Source organism: Dermochelys coriacea, chromosome 18, assembly GCF_009764565.3.
Source record: "Dermochelys coriacea isolate rDerCor1 chromosome 18, rDerCor1.pri.v4, whole genome shotgun sequence".
In the NCBI taxonomy this organism is placed as follows: domain Eukaryota; kingdom Metazoa; phylum Chordata; order Testudines; family Dermochelyidae; genus Dermochelys; species Dermochelys coriacea.
Window position 1 is genome coordinate 19828855 of NC_050085.1, and position 23037 is coordinate 19851891.

General features: G+C 41.5%; 1 protein-coding gene across 5 annotated transcripts in view; it reads right to left on the reverse strand.

Annotated features, from left to right (window-relative positions):
• The window catches only part of MEGF6 (multiple EGF like domains 6), a 272172-nt gene that overhangs the window by 114737 nt on the left and 134398 nt on the right, over nucleotides 1–23037 (reverse strand). The gene's annotated exons all lie outside the window — the stretch shown is intronic.

Consider the following 23037-nt stretch of genomic DNA (forward strand, 5'->3'; position numbering starts at 1 on the left):
CCATTTGTGCATGAAAAATTAGAGACTGAGGTAACGGGTGCACCTTTGTGTTATGCAGAAGCAATTTATGAGCCTGGGTTTGAAAAATTTTACCCTAATAGCCTCGTATGTTATTTTTAAAAAGGATCAGATATTTGCATGGATAAGAAGAGATGCAGGATAAAAACCACAAGGATTCGCAATCCTTGCATTTCAGTTGGATCACCAGTTGAAAGAGCAAGAAACTTCCCATCATGTAATCAAATTTCACAGTTAGCTGTGAAGTAGTAGGAGGTTTAAGGCTTTCATTGCAACGTTCAGAAATAGCCACAAACACCAGACCTGATGGACCATTAGTCTTGTCCTCTGAAATAGTTCTCATGTTTACTGCCATATTAAGAAGATAAAGTGCTATTGTGATGTTGTAATTTATACTTACTGCTATGACCCCTAATCAAAGAAGGTTTCAGAGTAGCAGCCGTGTTAGTCTGTATTCGCAAAAAGAAAAGGAGTACTTGTGGCACTTTTGTTAGTCTCTAAGGTGCCACAAGTACTCCTTTTCTTTTTGCTAATCAAAGAAGTTTCTGTTTCCAGACCTGCCCAAAATGACTAATTTGCTGATATGCATAAAGAAAGGGAGCATTTATGTAGAACTAAGGAAGGATGAGATGTAGCAAAGTAACTGGTTAGCAGGAGTTAGCTACTTCTCAGCCAAATTTGTTAAACACCCACTAACCTCATGGAGAAAACTGAATAATAATTTCTATTTTCTGTACTACTATTTCAACCCCCTTCCGTCCCTCCCCGCCCCCCCTTGCGGCTCATTATTCATCTGAGGTTGCAGTTTTCTACTTGTAACAGATGAATCACAGATAAATCCCTAAGTAACCATGATCTTTTTGCACACCCATATCCAGTAGGGCAACACTGACTCTTGGTGGTACATAAAAAAATTGAGACCTTCCCTTTGATGATCTGATGCAGAAATGGTGCTAGGCATAAGCGGACTAAGCCATTGCTTAGGGCCCTGAGCAGCTAAAAGACACCCGCTATTCACTTTTTACTATGTGCTGGGGGAGGCAAAATATTCCTGCTTAGGGCCCCAATGGGCTAGCACTGCCTCTGATCTGATGACAACTTCTTCATGTGTATATTTCACCAGCACTTCACCTACGATGCACTCCTTATGACCAGCAGCTCCCTAAGCCTCAACAGGCACTCCCAGCTCCTAAAGTTCTAGTTCAAATAGGAATTAATTCTGGGACATCCTATGGCCTGTGTTATATGGGTGGGGTGGGGGAATGTCAGACCAGATGATCACAGTGGTCCCTTCTGGCCTCATGAGCTATGAATCTATGAAAGGCCCAATAGAGCAAAAGACACAGGGTAGCATGTAAGCTGAGTCTTCCACATGGAAGAGGAGATCACAGCAGGTAGTCACATGGCTGACCCCACTGGAGTCTTTGAATAGTCTAATGAGCCCATTCAAAGGCTCATGCACAACACATCATGGATATTTATTAATGAGGGGACATGAAGGAAACAGGAGAAATCCATCTTCAAATGACATAGCAGGAACTTTCAAAACACACACATAACAAAGAGTAAAAAAGCAGAAATCTTTACTGACACGGGAAGCTCAAAGGATAACATGAATTCATCTCTCACCAACTACTATGAGTTCAGAGTTTAAAAAAAAAAAAAAAAAAGAGACTAATCATCCCAAATCAAAAGGCTGGTTTCCAAGATAATTTTGCACGGTTTGCTCGCATTATCAAAGAAAACTAGCAAAAAGTCCATCTCAGTCTCAGAATCTAAAACCCCATTTCTACTTTTATACTCAGTACCAATTTTCAGACCTTTAATTCCAGATCAGTTCTGGATGCCATCAAGTTTATGTGTAGCTTGTTTAATAAGACTCAACAGTGTGTGGCATCTCTTACATTGCATTCTGCTCAATTATTTCTTGCTGGGGACCTATAGGGAATAATTTTCACTCAATAGCTGGCAGCAGCTGGTCATTTCAGCAAATACTCCCACAGACAGAGAGAGTGTCTTTCTGACACCAAATTTCATTACTTACTCAACATAATTTAAATTGTGTCAACTTTTAAAAGCAAAATCTTTAATCCTCTGTTGAAGAAAAGGCAGAACAATAAATTTGCACCCAGAATTCCTGAGTGATTACCAACTCAGAGAAGGGGAAAGCACCATTCTTGTTTTTGGTTCCTCTGTTATCTAATGAAAATATGACACTATTCTTTAACTGAACTGTGTGGTATAAGCCAATGGCACAGAAGAAACTCTGTGGGCAGAAAGTAATGCCCAGCAGTCAGAATCAGAAACAGATTTAAGAATCAGAGCCCCAAATCAGCTGAAGTTTATACATCCCTTTCCCCTAACCTTGAGGCGCCATGCTCCCCATAATCCCTCTGGAAGCCATTCTCTGGCTACACGCCCCATCCTCTTAAGTACTGGTAGGTGCCGGAGTTGCTGTCTGTAGTGCAACATTTTCATGCCTCACTGAAATATGCGAAAGTTACTTTAATTACTTCAAAACTAACAGACTATCTTCATGAGCTGCCAATGTTCCAAATGTACAGCATATCAACCGCTATAGAACCTCATATTAAAAGCCATTTCTTACTTCAGTCTCTCTGCAACCTGCAGCCAACAACTAAGGGACCAGCAAAAATCAACTGCCTAGCAGACATGAGAATTTAAGTTAAAAATCAAACAAACAATAGCGGAAACCTTGAAGATTATTGAATATGGTTGCTTAGATAGAGGGTTACCAAACAGCAGTGTGTTCCCTTGTACAGGTGTCACTGCATATAAACTGACCCTCCCATCCTGTGGATGTACCCAGGAGTAATACTCCATACCAGTGCAGAGGCACCAAATTCTGCAGCAACCTCTAAAGTGGCTTGTGCGAATAGGCTGCAGGGGAGATTTTTAGGAGACTCCACATCATGGCTAAAAGAAAATGAATATTCTACCTTGGCAAAACTGGGACATTTCATATTTTCAGCTACAGAATCCAAAACAAACCCAAATTTGGAGATGTTATGTTCTGATCAGACATCTGAAATGTGTGAGGAGGTTTTAAAGAGATTTATTGGTTCACTATGAAATTCTTGACATTTGGCACCTAACAAGACATTCAAAAAATGTATTTGGGTTCAAGCAGCTAGTTCTTTGCTTTGTAAAGAACACGTGTTACTTAAACCGGTCAGAAAAAGAGACCAGTATGGTTTTTAAGGCATTTGGTCTGGAAGGCAGAATCATGAGCTGCAGACTGTACTGTACTCTGTACATTTCTTTCAGCTACTGTAGCTAATTCATTTTCCTTCACACATCCAGAGGGCATGCTCACCTGCCTGCAGAAGTGGGAATCCCATTTCTATACACACCGCAGTTAACTTTGATTAATCTGACTCCAAACTCATTATCTGTATCAAAAGCCAAAGTAAGGCATAGTTCTTTGACAAGTTACTGGACACAAGTTAAGGCCAGGACCGTTATTGCCTGGAAGATCATACACAGCACCTTGAAAGGAACTCACTCTATTCTTGCTTTTATTTGAGCATAAGCTTTCGTGAGCTACAGCTCACTTCATCGAATGCATTCGGTGGAAAATAGAGTGGGGAGATTTATATAAAAACACAGAGAACATGAAACAATGGGTTTTATCATACACACTGTAAGGAGAGTGATCACTTAAGATGAGCTATTACCAGCAGGAAGTGGGAGTGGGAGGGAAGGAGGAAAACCTTTTATGGTGATAATCAAGGTGGGCCATTTCCAGCAGTTAACAAGAATGTCTGTTATTCTTGACATCTGATTTGTGTCCATTTATTCTTTTACGTAGAGAATGTCCAATTTGGCCAATCTACAATGGCAGAGGGGCATTGCTGGCACATGATGGCATATATCACATTGGTAGATGCGCAGGTGAACGAGCCTCTGATAGTGTGGCTGATGTGATTAGGCCCTATGATGGTGTCCCCTGAATAGATATGTGGGCAGAGTTGGCAACAGGCTTTGTTGCAAGGATAGGTTCCTGGATTAGTGGTTCTGTTGTGTGGTGTGTAGTTGCTGGTGAGTATTTGCTTCAGGTTGGGGGGCTGTCTGTAAGCAAGAACTGGCCTGTCTCCCAGGATCTGTGAAAGTGATGGGTCATCCTTCAGAATAGGTTGTAGATCCCTGATGATGCGTTGGAGAGGTTTTAGTTGGGGGCTGAAGGTGATGGCTAGTGGCGTTCTGTTATTTTCTTTGTTGGGCCTGTCCTGTAGTAGGTGACTTCTGGGTACTCTTCTGGCTCTGTCAATCTGTTTCTTCACTTCAGCAGGTGGGTATTGTAGTTGTAAGAATGCATGATACATTGATCTTCCATGTACATTGGTCAAACTGGACAGTCTCTAAGTAAAAGACTAAATGGATACAAATCAGACGTCAAGAATTATAACATTCAAAAACCAGTTGGAGAACACTTCAATCTCTCCGGTCACACGATTACAGACCTGAGAGTGGCTATCCTTCAACAAAAAGCTTCAAAAACAGACTCCAGTGAGAGACTGCTGAATTGGAATTAATTTGCAAACTGGATACAATTAACTTAGGCTTGAATAGAGACTGGGAGTTGATGAGTCATTACATAAAGTAAAACTATTTCCCCATGTTATTTCCCCCCCCACGCCATCCCACCCCCCCCACTGTTCCTCAGATGTTCTTGTTAACTGCTGGAAATGACCCACCTTGATTATCACCACAAAAGGTTTTCCTCCTTCCCCCCCCTCCTTCCTGCTGGTAACTGCTCATCTTAAGTGATCACTCTCCTTACAGTGTGTATGATAAAACCCATTGTTTCATGTTCTCTGTGTTTGTATATAAAATCTCCCCACTGTATTTTCCACCGAATGCATCCGATGAAGTGAGCTGTAGCTCACGAAAGCTTATGCTCAAATAAATTTGTTAGTCTCTAAGGTGCCACAAGTACTCCTTTTCTTTTTTGCAAATATAGACTAACACAGCTGCTACTCTGAAACCTGTTCTTGCTTTGTATTGTTAATTTAAAAGTAATGCACAGACAGCTGGATGTCCATTGTTAGAATATACCATTCAGACAATAAACGCTAATGAAATCTAGGCTGAGCTAATGATTATATATTTTTTTAGACAAGTCACTTGCTCTAAAATAGACCCACCTGAAATCTTGCTAAAGTCAGCATGTGCCACAGGGAAAAGAAAAGAAGATTAACTGAACTCAGAAACAAGACTTCTGGAAGACTCTGTACAACCTTCCAGTCTGAGGAATGGAGATGACAGGTGTATTTGTCAATTCAAGGACTTAATCAATCAGCAGCTTCTCTCACCTAGTGGCAAAACCCAACGTGGCACTGCTCACATTTCTACAACGGAGTCTTTTAACTTGCAGCCTGCAAGTCCCGTAGACAGAACCTGCAGCAGCCAAAATCGAGCCTTCCTTTTGGCCAAGCTGGTAGGACTTTGCTGACTCTGCCTCTTCTAAAAGCTGTCCTTCGCCGATCTCAGAATAATCTTCATAAAAGGACACAGTTTTGTTTTTCTAGACATACATCAATGGTACCAGTATATAAAGACACAAACTGAGATGCGTATAGTATCATTTTTACAGAGGTAACAGTGAATAATGAAAAACATTCTTGGTAAAACAATTAGGTTTTCACTTCACCTCTGAACTTGTTTGTTTCACTTTTAATTTTTTTAAGCAAGGGTCACTGACAGGCAGGTGCTTCAGGTCATTTGATGGTCACAAGACGTGGGGTCCAGTGGGCTACCCAAGAGAGAAGGAGTCCAGTAATTGGGGTCTTTGACTGAAAAAGCCTGCCTCCAGCCATAAAGTCTTCAAGATTAGAGCCTCCCAGCTGATCTTAATTTAAGGATTCAAAACAAGGTGTAATATAAAGAACAGTTGCAAATTCTGGTAACTGGAATAAAATTCCTACAGTAAGTGGCAGTGCATGAGATGTGATATTCATCGTGCTGACATCCAGGATGATGCAGGTGTCCAAAAACTGATTCCTCATCAAGAGAGGTACCAGATGCAAAAAAGAGTTGCCAAGAAAAATTCCATGGCCAAAATACTGGGAAGCTGAGGGCTTGCATTTAGACAGATTACATTAGCCATCTACTGTATGTCAGGAGTAAATCAGAATGTCATCAAATGAGAGCCACAACAAAATGCCAAAGAAAGAAGAGTATAAATTTTGGGGTAATACTCAAACCAACTCCTCAGTAACCACATCAAGCACACAGATCATCCTGCAAAGTAAAGACACTTGCCTATAGCACCTTCAATTATTATTATATTTTTATTATATAATAATAATAAATATAAATATATATTATTATATTTTTAACTTTAACTTTACTTCCGCTTAAGAAGATTCATGCTATTGTCATTATAGTTGGCTAACCTGTGAGGCATCGCAACCTACAATTCTTTGGATTGTAGGCTGCAGTGCCTCTCCGGTTAGCAAAGTATTGAGGATCAGCATTTTTAGGAAAATTAATAAACTGGCAAACCAAGAGCACGGAGCTCCTGTTGGTCACATTCAGACAAAGCCATGAATCACATAGTCTCAGTGAAAAGCATTCAGAGAGAAGTTTCCACACAACAATCTTCAGCACCTCTGCAAACAGCTAGAGGCGCCAATCTCTCTCCGATATCCCATCCCATCTTGCTTTTTGTTCTTGTAAAATGGATGCCTCCTGGTGGCAGCTTTAAAACAGTGCACAAGTTCTGTTCAGCGCTTATTTTAAACTGCTAGTTATTACTGCAATACATGGAATTTCCGATGCTTTGGGGAAATTTCTTGGTGTTTGTCATGCACAAACTTCAGCATAAAGATGAAATTCTTATGAACTAATTTAATTATTAGTGTCTTTAATGTACCCTGCAAATCTTCAAACACAGGCTTGTGTCGTATGCTTATATAGAGGGGACAAACCCACCACTTTCCACCTGAAACTCCCCAGTCCCCAAATTTGGATAGTTTGATGAACTGAAACCCAGATTTCACACCAACCATTGCTTCTTGGTTCTGCAAAAACAAAGCTTGCATGATGAGGTTGTGCAGAACCAAAACCTGAATTAGACCTTCTTGGCCCTCCTCTAGTTTAAGAACCAAAGGCTAGTCTGGATATTTTCAGCTGGTGGGTAAACTCCACCCCTTTATCCATGAATTATATTCAAGTGCTCTGTAAAAAGATACATTCCCAAAGAAATACTTGACTGCAGGAAGAAAGGAAGGCTCCGGGCAAAGCATGTCAGGAAGAATATGATCATTCTTCCAGCCTGAACACTTATCCCATCTTCTAGAATCAAACAAAATGCAATGTTCTTATAGCTCTATCCTTCTGGCATGTTTCATTCTTGCACTAGCTCTGCATTTCTAGATCTGTGACTAAAGCTGTACTTGCAATATTTTTATAATGACAGGGAGTACCTTGCATCTTGGGAAGGATCCTATTCTTGTGAGATTTCCAGCCCAAATATGCAGACCCAAGGGGAATGAATAATCTTCAACTGGAGCGTCTGCAGCTCTGAGAGCTTGCCCAAACTCACCACAATCCTCCTGAAGTTTGAGTTCCCCCATCACTAGAAGAAATTTCATGGCTCCTTCCACATGAATTCACTACATCAGAACAGTCCAACAGCTGTTAAAACAAAAGAAATGCTCCTCCAAAGGATGCTGCTTATCCCTAGATGACAAAGTAAGAGCTAGACAAGATGCTCAGATACTGTGGTGAGCTGCACAGATAAAACAGATGAGACACTGACAGAGAGAAAGATGTAGAAACAATCCCCCAGGAAGTGAGACAATGAGCACTTTCAGGAAATGAAAGCACTGCATTCTCAAAATGACGACCACCAAGGAGCCAGGGTTATGCTGGAAAAGAACACCGTTCTGCTGTGGAGCCAGACATTCCATGTCAACTGTATAAGATGTTTTGAAGAAGGCAATCACGTAAGCTCTGGAAGGACTTTGCAGCAGGCAGGCCAAAGAATAGAAAACAGCTAAAATAAATGGAAGGAAATGAATGTGAAAAGGTGAAAACGCATGCATAAATGTCATCATGGAAACACATTCATATTACAACATATACATTCCTGCAAAGAGAATTAACCTGGGGCCTGACATAGTATTTCTGGAAAGCTGCATCTGGACCGTCCATGAAAAGCTATTCACAAAGATGTTCCTTTGGGTGGTGTTCTTTAGTCATTATAACATTGGCAGTGGCTTGTTTTTTTAACAGCAAGAGAAAACATTCAGATGTCTGTAGTGACCTGACCTGTCAAGTTTACCTCTTAAAACCAATGGAGAATTAAGTGTATTAAACATGAGGGCTGTGAAAGCCTATAATAAATTAGGTTTTGGGAGTGGAAAATAGAAGAAAGAATAAATGAGAAAAGCTCCAAGTTGTACAGGAAGATTTCAGGGGATGAACTGCTCTGAGTAATTTCTGTTTTTTATTATGATGCTGTCCAATTACATTTAATAAATTATGTCTGCAGCTTATGTGGAATTGTTATTCTCATTTCAGACATTCACGATGCATTTTGAAACTTTGACAATTTACAAATTGTGAGACTTACAAATCACTTGCTGTGGGACATTTGTATTTTGGCTGAAGCTGTGTTGAAATATGACCGTGTTGGAAAAAGAGACCAAATAAAGTAAAATAAGCATGCGATCAAAGAGGCCTTCATTTTACCTCCCTGAGACCCTTCTAATTCCGACCTCAGGAGATTACCAAATACCATTGGCTGAAAAAGAGAGATAAAAAGCGCAGAACCTGCAGTTTTGTGATTTATTACCTCCCAACACTAGTGCATGCTACATTTCACTCTACACAACTGCCAGATTCCAGAGCAGGTTTTCTGAATGCAATTCTATTTGCCCAAATCCTGCATCTACATGTTTGGGCAACATGAACCACTGTACTTCCCGCAAAATGATTATAGCATTTATCAAAACAAGCCAGAAAAAGTAGAGACAACGATTTCACCTTTGTTTACATATTGAAACTTTTCAAATACGCTATTGTGCACATCATAGCAAGGAAATTGTGCATTCCTTTCAGCAGAAGGCCAATACTTGGGATGCACAAAAGTTTGTAATGAAACCCCTAGACAAACAATTATTTTTTTCCTGCTTTGGGAATTTAACCGAATTCCCAAACTCAGAGAATCACCATTAAAAGGTGCTGAGAATCCCAAACCTGGGCAGCTTGGACTGGCTGTTGGAAGCCGGGAGGGCTGGTTTGTTCTGTTCCCCATTTGGTGGTTTGGGACGGTTGGTAGGAGAATGATCATCATTGTGCCTAACGTGTTCTGTAGAGGCTTGTGTTTTATTCTGAACGCATGGAATGAGACCTGTGACCAGTTAGTGCAAAATAAATGTGGTAACACACATCATATTCCTTGTCACTTTGTGGGGTAGGGAGAAGGGAGGGTGTAACAGGGCGGGACTCACCCCTGCGGCGCCTCCTGCTGGTCGTCCAGGGAATTCGCGTTTCCAGCCTCCGGAGCACCCTCTGCAGGCCAGTGTCCCACTTGCTGCTGGGCCCTGAGTCCCTCTCGGACCCCGGTGCCCCTTTCACGCCAGGGTGCTGCCCCCTGGCAGTACCCCCACAGATCTGGCCCCCACCCCCAGGGAACCCCCACCCTCTAGCCCCACCTCGCTTCAGTCTTTAGCTACTGCCGGTCACCATCTAGCCCCCGCTCCTTGGGCGGACTGCAGTATAATTGCCACTCATCATCAGCAAGGAGAGTCTGGACCTGCTGTTCTGCCTACTCTTGGGCTGTCCTCTGCAACCCCAGTACCCTTTTTCTAGGCCTTTATCAAGGCCTGTAGCGTGGGGGTTTCTCAGGCTGGAGTTCCCCAGCTCCGCTCCACTGATAGGCACCCTGCTCAGCTCCCAGCAATCAGGCCCCTCCCTCTCAACATATAGAGAGAGACTTCCTTTGCTTCTGGCCCACTGCCCTCTTATAAGGGCCAGCTGGGCCCTGATTGCACTGGCTACAGCTGTGGCTGCTTTCCCCATCAGCCCAGCTTTTCTCTGGCACAGCCCTCTCCCAGGCTGCTTTAAGCCCTTCCAGGCAGGAGCAGGGTGACCACCCTGCTACAGAGGGACACACAGTAAAAAAACTCATAGATGGGGATGGATACACAAAGACCCACCAAATCGTCACTTGCCTCTCAGAAGGAGATCCACATCTCTGCAACGTCACAAAATACAGGTACTGGGGATTTACAGTATCAATCAAAGAACGTAGCTGTTAGCAGGACATTCTTCCTGAGTTGAAGGTACCTAACTGGATTACCCCCCACATCCCCAGATGTCAGTTCAACCATCTGGAGGTAACTTTTCCATTCTCTTCCAGACTTCTAGGCACTTGTGTGACCACTTTCTTTTGTGAGTGTATCCAATACCGGTAACTACTTCAGAGAGAGCAGCCAGAACTCCCATTATGCCAAATGGTGTTAGCGTTAATGATATTTTGCACTTCTACAGTCTCTTTCATGTGAGGAGCACAAAGAGCATTGCAGATGCTGACCCTGTGAGATAGTAACTCGTGCTGGGCAGACAAGTACGATCCCCATTTTACAACAAGTAAAGTTAGGCACAAGAGGGGTTCAGTGACTTATTCAAGCTCACACAATGAGTTGGTTGCAGAGGCAAGACTAAAGGAGTACTTGTGGCACCTTAGAGACTAACAAATTTATTAGAGCATAAGCTTTCGTGAGCTACAGCTCACTTCATCGGATGCATTTGGTGGAAAAAACAGAGGAGAGATTTATATACACACACACAGAGAACACTGCTACTCTGAAACCTGTCAGAGGCAAGACTAGAAGCCAAGTTTCCTGATGTCCAGTCCTCTGTTCCAACACTAAACCACTCACACACACACACACAATATCTTAAGGAGTAAATTAGGGTGTGCTGCTGCTAAAAACCTGGTGGGGTTCACTGGTGCACGTAGCTGGTACTTGTGACACACAGTTTAGCAACCATGTAAAATGCTAAGACACAGACTGTTTCTCCTCTCTTATTGATCCTCACATTCTAAAAAAAAGAAAAGGAGTACTTGTGGCACCTTAGAGACTAACAAATTTATTAGAGCATAAGCTTTCGCGAGCTACAGAAGTGAGCTGTAGCTCACGAAAGCTTATGCTCTAATAAATTTGTTAGTCTCTAAGGTGCCACAAGTACTCCTTTTTTTTGCGAATACAGACTAACACGGCTGCTACTCTGAAACCTGTCACATTCTAAAGTCGTCATTGCAATGCAGATTCTTGCCAATAGGAATGCTGAAGCCAAAATGGGTCTTTATTATTCATAACCAGCATTTGATAAGATGGCACATTGCAATGCCTGCAAAGAGCTTCCTGATAGGAACTGAACTGCTGCTTCCAGCATAGCCAGCAGGTGGCAATTTCCTGAAAACAACTCTGCTCCACCTAACTTAGCATGGGGTAGGCAACATATGGTCCAGATCAGACTGGTTCAGCATGGCTCCTTGTGGCTTGACCAGGTGGTAGCAATTTCCAGTGGAGACCAGGTGTCACAGGTCCTATGGCTTGGCCAGGGGGAGAGTCCCTTTTGCTTCCCCTGGTGTACACGCCATGAGGGGTTGAGCTTTGCCGACAGCTAGGGGCTGGAGTGGCATAGAAGGCACGCAAGGATCCTGGATGGGGGGGGCTCTACTAAACAGTTAAATCCACCTCACTCTCTAGCCTGTGTCTCACAAAATCAACAGCAAATCAAATCAGACTGCAGCCTGAAATGAGCCCAGAAGGGTAAATTTGATTTTCTGTGGAAATGATTTGCTCTCCATGAGAGAAAGACACCCCTTGTGCTTTGTGGAGCTCATTTTCCCACTGTAACAACCTGTGTCATAAACATTACCTCTCAAAGACATCACTGCATGTGCAAGATGTTCGGGAAGAAAAGCTATTGCTGCCTTGGACGGCTAGGGCCCGGAGCATCACATCGTCTCCAGAAGCTGGCAATAAACGGAGATGTATTACTGTAAAAAGAACAGCACAGTGGCAGTCCAAACTGAGAACCAGCATTTAGGGATCACTCTCTACATTTGTTTTCATTTAATTTCTACCTGCAGTCATTAACCAATCCCTTTCAAACTCAAAAGATACATGCATCGCAGTATTTCAACAGACTAGAGCTCCTCTTTCCCCATCTCTCCCAAATTCCAGCAAAGAAACCAAAGTGAATGGGCTATGGAGACTGAACAATCCTCTTCTCCTTAGAGCTATCTCTCTTGGTCAGGATTGAGGCACAATGGAGAAGCATGTACCTAACCTCAGGTTAGAAGCCTTCAGTCTCCAGGACTGTCAGCCTTTCAACTGCACTAAATTCACTTTCAAAAGGAAAGGAAAACAAAAGCACTTTCCCTCTGCACCCACAATAGATCAACAAGAGTCAGTGAACTTGATTAACAAATTTATTAGAGCATAAGCTTTCGTGAGCTACAGCTCACTTCATCGGATGCTGAAGCTCACAAAAGCTTATGCTCTAATAAATTTGTTAGTCTCTAAGGTGCCACAAGTCCTCCTTTTCTTTTTGCGAATACAGACTAACACGGCTGCTACTCTGAAACCTGAACTTGATTGTACATCATGTTTCACTAGCCAAGGCAGAAAATTCAACTGCCCAAAAAATGTATGAACTGAAACACTGGACATTTTCTTTGTGGTCACCTATGACTCTCACAGGGCTCTCCATCCCAGATCAGTCTCTCATTTGCTCTAGTTGACCAGATTATTGTTCTGATTTGTATTCAGCAATGCCTAGAGGCCCCAGTGTGCATGGCACTATACATACATATAATAAAAGAGATTAGAGGTTACAACCTAACCTGACAAAATGGACAGACTGACTAAGGATGGGAGGAAGGATTGTTCTCCCTAGTTTACAGATAAGGAATTGAGATACAGAGAGATTAAGAATAAAATTAGTTAAGAATAAAAATTAAGGGTAAAGTTTTTAGAACTGCCTACATGATTTAAGAGCAACCATTAAAAGTTAACAGAATTTGAAAATTATCCCAGATTAAGTGGCTCACCCAAGGGCATACAGGGAGTCTGTAGGAGAGCTGGAAATAAGACCTGGATTTCCTGAGTTCCAGTCCTGTGCCTTACCCACAAGACCATCCCTCCTCTGACAGCGGGTAGGCGGAACATTAGCTCACACAATGCCTTGAAAGATCTAGTCATAGAAGCTGGAACCAGTCCTCAATTGTGGGGATGAAGGGCCAAAGTATCAATTCTGGCATAACTTCTTGTAGGCTCTGAGCCTCTACAGCTTTGAAGTGCAGTTTGGACCTGCTTGTGTTGATCAGTTCTGTTGTGCCACCGGCCACTGAAGCAGCAGCTGGGTATTTCCTTCCATGTTACTTTCATATACATGAATATAAACTCTTTCAGAACTACCAGTGACATAAAGTTACTATTTGTATGCATTTAGCTAACGAGAAAGGGCTTAAACAGTCTGTATTTTGGAGATGAGGAGGCAGTGAGAAGCCTCCTTCTAAACAATGGCCAAAATAAGGGAGCTTAATCTCATTGGTCTCACAATGTTTAGTTTCCATTAATTCCATCACAAATAATGAAAGGAACAATATTTGTGAAGAATGTGTATTTAGGAAAACCAGACACTATCAGAGCAGCACAACTGGCATTTGTATAGTTAGAAAAATACCATGTGCACATTACATCCACATTTCCAACAGAAACAAACAAGGCTGGCAAAGAACTTCGTTGGAATGGACTAAGAAGAAGATCCCACAGTTCCCAAGAAAAATTCAGTGAAGCAGGCAATAGCATCCTAAAATGGCAGTGATTTCCAGAGAGGAAATGCCATGCCAACCATGGTGGAGCAATCAGACCACCATCCTAGTTGGGAGAAGTCACATAATTCTGGAGGTCTTCAAGGAGCACTCTCCTTAGACATCTTGGGAGGTGTCTGAATGTGTACGTGTGAGTGATGTGTAGGGGTATCTCTGAAGATGCATATGCAAGGGAAATCAGTTCACTTCTCTATTTTTTTAATGTACAAACCTAGAGTACCGACCAGATCTGGATTCAATTCACAGAGATGATATTCTGTTGGAAATTCTGAAGGAATTACCCTGGCTTGATTTTCTCCTGCATCCATGCTCAGTGGGAGCAATGGGAACAACTGGCACAGGATCAGGCTCTGCGGGCTTTAATGTATCCTTAGGTATAGTTTGACTTCTATATTTAGGGGGGCAGCTCCCGTAGACCAATGAGTCTATGTGAGGGGGGAGCAAATTCCATGCCCACAAGAGGCTTGCCCAAACTATGCCCATAAGCTCCCCAGAGGAATTCTCAAATGGCTAGTTACAGCTAGAGGGGATTTAAGAATCTGGCCTACTGTATGTACGAAGAGCAGAGATGGTGAATGAGAAAGCTGTTGAATAAAGGTGACTTTGACCTGTGCTTCACATATGTTTCACACAAAGGGATGAGTGATTTTTCATCTCTCTTATTCCCTGAAGACCAGATGATTAGCCTGTAATTAATAACTTCCATCCTCTTTATCCACTGGGCTGACAAATCTGTCTGGGCTCGAGGTGCCCTTTCTACTTTTGAAGCATGAGGCTGCACAAGTTTTGTTTTACTTTTTCAAAATCCTAAAGCCTCGTGAAGATTAACAAAATCCTCCAGGGTTTACATTCTTTTAATCCTCTCATTCCAGCAACCTGCCAGGGTTAGGAGACCCCCAGAAGGACAGTTCATTCCAAACATACTGTGGAACAGAGAAAGGCTACTATGGGGTTATGAGGAGCGCTGCATAACTATCGCTCAGAGTTATCCCTACAAATGGATTTCCATTCCACTAGGTTAAAAAAGAAAAACAACCCAAACATTTTAATTAAACCTTTTACAGTTTAATCTCCTAATCACAGTAATGGTGGACGGAAAGACATGTTATTCTAGAAATTTTTCCAGGGATGTATTTAACTTGGCTCTGGGGAGTAAATATTCATCAGTTAAAAATGCCTTCCTTGCATTTTCATCAAAGATCCAAGACAGTATATACATATCACTGGGACATTACAAATCTCTTTTGAGGCAAAGGCCAGCTCTGGTGGATACAATAGCCAGACACATGGCAGAACGTGTTTTACATATGATCAGAAAATGTTTCTAAAATGATGCGAACAGCACTTGCTTGCAAGCACAAGGAAGAATTATTTTCCCAACCTTGTCCATTATTAACATAACCATAAAGATGCATTTGTTATTCAGTCCCAACACCATTGACTGTGGATTGGTCAGATATATGCCACCTGGAGGATGAAAGTCTCTGTGAGGGATGTTGAGTTTCACTATGCAACAGGAAGGGAGTTAAGAAATATAACCCTCTGGGATTTTGATACGCTTTGAAAGGCCTTAAGAATTTGAAAACCCAAATGATGTTTTAGATGTTAAAAGGGCATCTCAAGGCAATGAAGTATCTGTCAGGCTGAGTTAGATATGAAGAGTGTAGTCAAAATGAGTTCAGATTAAAGGAGGATTTTTCATGCTGGGGGTAGCCTGAATAAGTTTATTAATAAAGAAAAGAGTTTATGAAGCCACGGTTTTTCTGTCTTCATTTTGCTCATCCTTAAAATGTTTGATGGTTTAATAAGAAGTTTTTGCCTCTTGCTTTGCCTCTTCTGCACAAAATCCTAATTCTATGCTTATTATATCAATCTGTTGTGGAAGAGACAGCAAGGCCGCAAATCAGCATAGTGACATCCCTTCAGGATCAAATAGAAGCTCTAAAGGGGAAAAATCCTCATTTAACCCCAAAAATAACAAAAGTAATGGGCTCATACTGAACAAAGTCACACCGAATCTAGCTACTTCACTTTGCAGGAGATTGATTAAACTCTTATGTTTTAGCTATTTGTATGTTTTATCTCAGAGCTCCTGAGTGTGGTCTTGGGTTTCAGAGTCAAATGAACTAAAATCCCAAAGGGAGACTCAGTCGAAATTGCGATCTTTCACCACGGTTCACATCAGAAGTGAATTTCACATAATCGTGATGCAAAACCACAAATCAGTCCCAGGGTTGCTAGAAAGGTTCATAATGAATCTTAGCAAATTCTGATGGATCTGGATGGAGGTACAAATTTGTCAGTAAGCCTGAAACCACATGAATTTCATAAAGTTTGAGGGTTTGTTGTGCAGCTGAAGTCTAATATATTTGAAACTAGCATAATTTTCTTCAATATGGAACTCTCTCTTTAAATCACGGATAGATAATCTAATTAACTTTCTGACAATTAATTAAACAAACTCCCACAAGGACAGAACCTTTTTTTTTTTGCATGGATGTTTGGTAAAATTCATAAAGTATTCAGATTCTACAGCAATGAGTGTGGTATAAATAGATTAACACAGATTCCTGGAGCTTGTAGATTTCAAAGAATATGACCAGAGGCTATAAAAGTTCTTTACTCCATCACTGAAGCATACTATCCATCTAGAGAGTCAAGAGCACTCAGTCACAAGATGTCACTGGATGATACATCACAACGCTTACAATATTCCTCAAAAGTACAACTGCCTTGTTTATATTTTTCTAATATTATGCTCCCTCCCTTCCCGGCAGTCATTGGTAGGGAAACTGGCTTTTGTTCTAGTTCCGTTTTGATTCTGTCCTGTTCTTTCCATTGTTTTACCCTGAATTTTTTACTGAAGAACATAATATTTAGCCTCCCAAATGAAGTAATAGAATACCCAATGTCTGGTTCATTTAAAATTGAGCAACGCCCTAAGGAATACTGCAGAGAACAATCCTGTAGTAACAAGGGAATTGATTACATGACCCAACAGCCTTTTGGCATCTCTGTGAGCCTTTATTTTTTTTTTACCACAAATACATAGGAATTACCCCAATGTCAAAACTTGTAACTACCTTCCCAATGCTGTTCCAAAATTCACCCAATAAAAATACCATTTTTGTGACTGTGTAGTACCAATAAGAGTAGGAAATGACTCTCGAAAGGATACCAATGATCCATATTTAGTAAAAAAAAAAAAAAAAGGGACTGAAAGAGTTAAACATTTTACTATCATGAACTTGGGACCCTCTGGTCATCCTCATGGACCTACAGGGTTATAGGACTTCTAGGTAAAGAAGGCTACAGAATAATAATCAAGCCCCAAAGTATGGCACTGAGATTTATTTTGCCTCTCCATGAATCAGCTGTCACCAGCAGCCAGGTGTCATGAACAAACAGTGGTGGAGGTTGGTCACTAAATCAAACAGAATCTGCTGAAGTTGAACTAACCAGAAGCAGCTGGGCTGGAGTCAGTCCTAATAGACCTTTTGAGTGCTTGGTAAAGGAGATTGTGTATCATTCCCAGGAGGTTATCATGCACCTTTAAAACAATTCATTATGTTTTACAAAAGTGAGATTGTTGCTGGCATTCCCTCGTTAAATATGTTTGGTCCACATTAAAGATTTTATGTAAGCCATGTACCACACAAAATTAAAAGCATACCGGACCCCAAAAAAAAATAAAAAAAATCAGTGAATTAGGTGTCAAGAACTTAGTTATAGAAATCCTTTTGGATTTTGAGGAGTTTTCAGTAAATACTTTGAGCTGACATTGCAAGTAGCTAATCAGTACACAGATCATGAGTCAGCCTCGCTCTCAGTTATTCTACGCTGATGTAAATCCAGTGCAACTTCCCACTTCACATAAGTTAAACCATGTTTTCACCAACATAACTGAGAGCAGAATCTGGCCCTGTGACTGCAGGTTTGTGAAATATCAGAACTGCAGGAATTTTTTTTGGGGGGGGAGCTATAAAACCCAATTTTATTCAAAAGTCTCTTGTATTTGTATTTCCGAACAAATTCAAACTCAGTTCAGGTTCACTGAAAGCTCTGAAATCTTTTCAAGTAAACTAGGCCTACATTTGAGCAAACAAGGGCCAACTTTCACATCATTTCACAGAAAACATGCAAATTCTTCATAGTTCTCATATGAAACCCAGTAAAAGAATGTGGTTTTAACTATAAGAAAAGGAGTACTTGTGGCACCTTAGAGACTAACAAATTTATTTGAGCATAAGCTTTCGTGAGCTACAGCTCACTTCATCGGATGCATCCGATGAAGTGAGCTGTAGCTCACGAAAGCTTATGCTCAAATAAATTTGCTAGTCTCTAAGGTGCCACAAGTACTCCTTTTCTTTTTGCCAATACAGACTAACATGGCTGCTACTCTGAAACCTGGTTTTAACTATGTTTCACACTGAATGTTTGGTCTTATTCAAAATCCAGAACTTACCTCAAAACTCAGAGGGGGTGAATTCCATTGAATCTGAACAGTAGAAAAATTTTGCAAGAAATCCCCGAGAAAAAAACGACACCAAGTTTCATATGGCTCGACAGCTAAACATCAAATGCTTGTGAGCAGGATCAGTAATGTTTGCTTGGAACAGAAATACAACTAGTATCCAGTCATCCACGAGTGAAAGCAATAAAATATCTAATTTATGATTTTCACTGCAATTCAGCAAGAATACATGTAGCAAGTTAAATATTTCAAAAGGCTTAAGTGATAGGGAAAAAAAGTTTGTTAACTGAGAGGCAATTAGTTATCTTGTGATGGCTTCTTAGCTAGTTAAACAATGAAGTCTGCTAAAAGGTTTGGGGGATTAGTAAATCTCCATCCAATAAATTGATTTATGATGTTGAATACTTGGCAGCTACAGTAATCTGCCACAACAGAACTTAGTAAGTGAGACTATGGGCGCTGGCAGGCATATGCCTTTCATACCACTGCACATAATTTTAATTTCCTGCAGGCAACATTTCTTGAGGTGCACTGGGGACTTTTACAGGTTTTTCATCCGATCTCAGTAGCTAACTGCCATGGTAGTAATCATGTAAGTGAGGTCAAGAAGCTGGATACAGTCCATATATTCATTTCAGATTGCTGGGTACATGGTGGGCCTAGCCATTGATAGTGCTCTATGTTGCCACGTGATTAGCTGTATTTAGGGCAGAGATTCAATTCCTTACAAAAAGTCGAAAAGCTCTGCACCATGACTGTGGGGCAAATTGGCTGAAGCTATAAGCTGTGAGGTGCAACCCACTGCACCCACTTACTGCAGCAGTAGATCTATCCCAATACACATAAACCCAACAATTCAGAACATAGTGCAGGTCTAAGAAATCAAATTCTGAAAAATCTGTAGCCTGGAAATGAATTACAGAACCCTACATAATTTAAGTATTTGAGAGGGTGAGGGGAAAGAGTTTGAAAACAATGTTCAATTCCTATCTTTTTCCCAATCCTGACTAACAGCATTTCCCCAGCATGAAGCACAGGACTAAACTATCTCTAGAAGACCCACAGCTAGGAACCGAGATCCATACGCTAGGGGAAAGAGGACCGAGTACACGTCCAATAGCAGAGCTGCACAATACTGCACAACGGTAAAGACTTCTGCGTTCATATTTTGCCACAAACTTGAAACTTGGGTCAGCTGCATGAACAGATCTCTGAGGCTCACAGACTTTGTGGGGAACCTGGGCCAAGGTTTACATGGCTCTGACCCATTTGTGGCTTTAGGTGGAAAACATTTGAAATTCAGAATTTTCCATTGTTTCCACCCAAAACGTGACCATTTCTGCTGAGATAGGCTTTGAGTATTGGAGTTTCAATCCTCAGTCCCATCATTCCACATGACCAGTGACATTAACCTTGAAACAGTTTCTTTGCTTCTCCCACAACAGTGTCCCTATCCTCGTCTGCACCATTCCCTATGCATGGAACATTCTTCACAAACCTGTCTGCATGGGGCACTATCCTCTCCACTTCCACAAGTCTTCTGACCTCTCATCCCTGCCCTACTGCCTACGAGAAATTAGCTGATTGATAATGGCAAATCGGGGGGACAACAGAGAAAAGGCTATCTATCCTTCCAAAAATTTGTTTTAGCACAGCACCCTATTACTGTGGCAAGATCATGAACCCTACCAGAAATAAATAATAAATGTTAACAATAATAAAAACAACAAAGCCAGGCCTGGGACTGCAGATGGAGAGAACTGAATGAAAAATGAAAAGGGTTTATATTAACACCCTGCAAAGCAAACCACTCAAGATCTGCTCAGGTCTACAGATCAGATAAGATTTGTTTGTCTGAGGCTGTCTCTTCAATATGAGCTAGGGTGATTCCCACTGAGCTAGTACAAGCATAAATAGTGTAGCCACAGAATAACAGATAGTGGCAAGTATGCATACCTGTTCAGGGGACTCATACCCCTAGCTTGCAGTGTAGACATAGCCTTTACTATCTTTCGATCACCCAAATCCTTGCAAAATGATTTCCCCCGCCCCTCCCCCCGACCACAGTAGGATTTCCTTTCACTGGCTCTGCTCCAGCTAAAACCTTCTCAGTTTATAAATCAGGTTAAATTTCTGGATAACGGCATTTTCAAGAAACGATTCTGTCTCTAAGAAGCAAATGTCAGAGTCATTAAAAGCTGGTAATTTGATGCCTATGCTTAGTACAGTGTTTCTTAAACATTTTAAAGGAATCTGGATTCTTCCAAGAGGCAAAAGGGGGTTGTTCCAAAGGGCCAAAAATTCACTCTGCAAACAGTCATTTGCTGTGAAAATCATTCATATTGAACATGGTTATTTCCATTTTATGGTTGTCCACGATTTCATATATCAGAAGATGTATCTACACTACTCTACCATATCATTACATATATAAATTTATTGGATTAACGTCGTGTTGATGAAAAGAGTTGGGTTGACAGCCCCGGAAAATGAAACCATCTAGACACAAACAGAAACAGTATGGTAAGTGGCAGTGCAAGTTACCCAATAATTTACTTCAAATATTCCCTGGAAGAATAATCTCTAAGCATGAGAGAAGAGTTCAGTCCCAGTGGCCCATCCATCTCCTGAGAAACCAAAGCCCAACTTGAAGTACTATTATGGGTTATGAATTTAAGGGCACTACAGAAAATTTACCAACTGACCCAAAGGCTAGTGAAATCAATGGGAGTCTGGATCAGGCCCAAGGGGAACAACTAAAGATGGGAAAACTGGTTTGGTAAAATGAAACCCTTTTGAACACTCTCTTTTGGGATTTAGAAATGTCCTTTTCTCATGCTCACTCACCCATGAGTTTTCAGGTACTGGCTGGTACCATAACCAGAAATGTCATGGAGAAAAACATATATTTATGAGACTTCCAGAAGAATTTGGCAGACTCCAGCAAATCCAGTAAGATTCAGACCTTTATGTCGTTCTCTACCGAAGACCTCTTAAGGATCACTAAAGGCAGGCAACAGTTGGCAGATTCATGCAAACCTGCACATGGGGCTCACAGCTCCTGAGTTTCATTTTAACTTTTGGGTTTGAATGAACCCAGCAACTCAAAAATTAACTCAGCCGTAATTCTGGGTTGATTCAACTTTTGCTGAATCTAGCCTAACTTTGAGGTTTGTAAGGCGAGTGCTGCCTGGTTTGGAATTCAATTATCCAAATTGGTTTTGGTTGTTGTAGTGGGCAGGGGGTTAAAAACAGCCCTGGAGAGGGTTGCGGCTGAGAAAAGCTAGGTTGATTCGGAAAACAGCCACAACTGGGGCCAGCCCAATAAGGGCCCAGCTGACACTCATAAAAGGGCTGTGGGCCAGAAGCTGAGGAGTCTCACTCTAGCCCTGGAGTAGGAAGGGCTGGCTGCCTGGGAGCAAGGTACCTGAGGTAGAGCAGTGCTGGGGAAGGGCAAAGGGAGCTGGGGAGCTCCAGACTGGTAAACCCTCAAGCTGCAGGCCTTGGCAAAGGCAAGGCAGTTCCTGGGGCTGCAGAGGGGCAGCCTGGGAATAGGCAGAGGAAGCTGGTCCTAACCCCTTGCCAATGATGAGTGGCCATTACACTGCAGTCTGCCCCAGTGAGCGGGGGCTAGATGATGACTGGCAGTAGCCACTGAAGCAAGGTTGGTTTAGAGGGTTGGGAATTCCCGAGGGAGGGGAGACCCAGAGTGTGAGGGTACTGCTGGGGCAGAACCAGTGGCACCGGTGTCCAAGAGGGACATGGATGCCAGCGGCAGGTGAGACACCGGCCTGCAGAGGGTGCTCCGAAAGCTAGAAAGAGCTAATTCCCAAGACGACCAGCAGGAGGTGCTGCGGCAGTGAGTCTCGACCTCACTACAGTTGTAAATTACTCAATTTGTTCAGGGAATGAAGTTTTTCACTATGAATCAGAAAAATACACAAAGGCTTTTCAAAGGAAAAAGTGATTATAAAAGAATTATAATGATTTTGGCTATAATGACTAAGAAAAAACCCTGCATTTTTTAATTATTGTATATTAACTAAGTTCACTCCTCCCCCTTTACATTTCAATAATCAAGGGCAATTCTAACAGTATTTAATAGCAAATAAAATACTTCCTGTGTTTCTTCTGTAGATTACCTGCTGACCCTTGAAACCAAGTATGGGTCGCCTAGAATTAATTCAACAGGCTCCACCCATTCTTGATTTCCAAGGTCATATACAGGAAGTATCCAGGAATTCCAGCAAACCTGTCCCTTAAAGAAGCTTCCTAATGTTATTGGATAAATCATCAAACCCACACAGAGTCAACTACACACACACACACTCAATAATTAAAGTAATGCGAATGGTCTGATGTAAATCTAGACAAATCCAGTACAACAAGAATTACTGTACTTTCCTTAGTAAGACTTAAATGTACCTCACATACTGTTCCTAATTATATTTAAAGGATCTCTTTAAAAAATTCTTAAAGTTAGATTCTTATACCCGTAATTGTCAATTAGTAGTACTTTACTCTACAAGCAATCCCACTGAGTCCAATAGGGTTACTTGTAGAGTAAGGTACTTTCAAAACAAGTAAAAGTAATAGAATCTGACTCTAAATTAGATAATGCCAATGAACTTAGATCTCTCTTTTAGTGTTGGCGCTGATACAG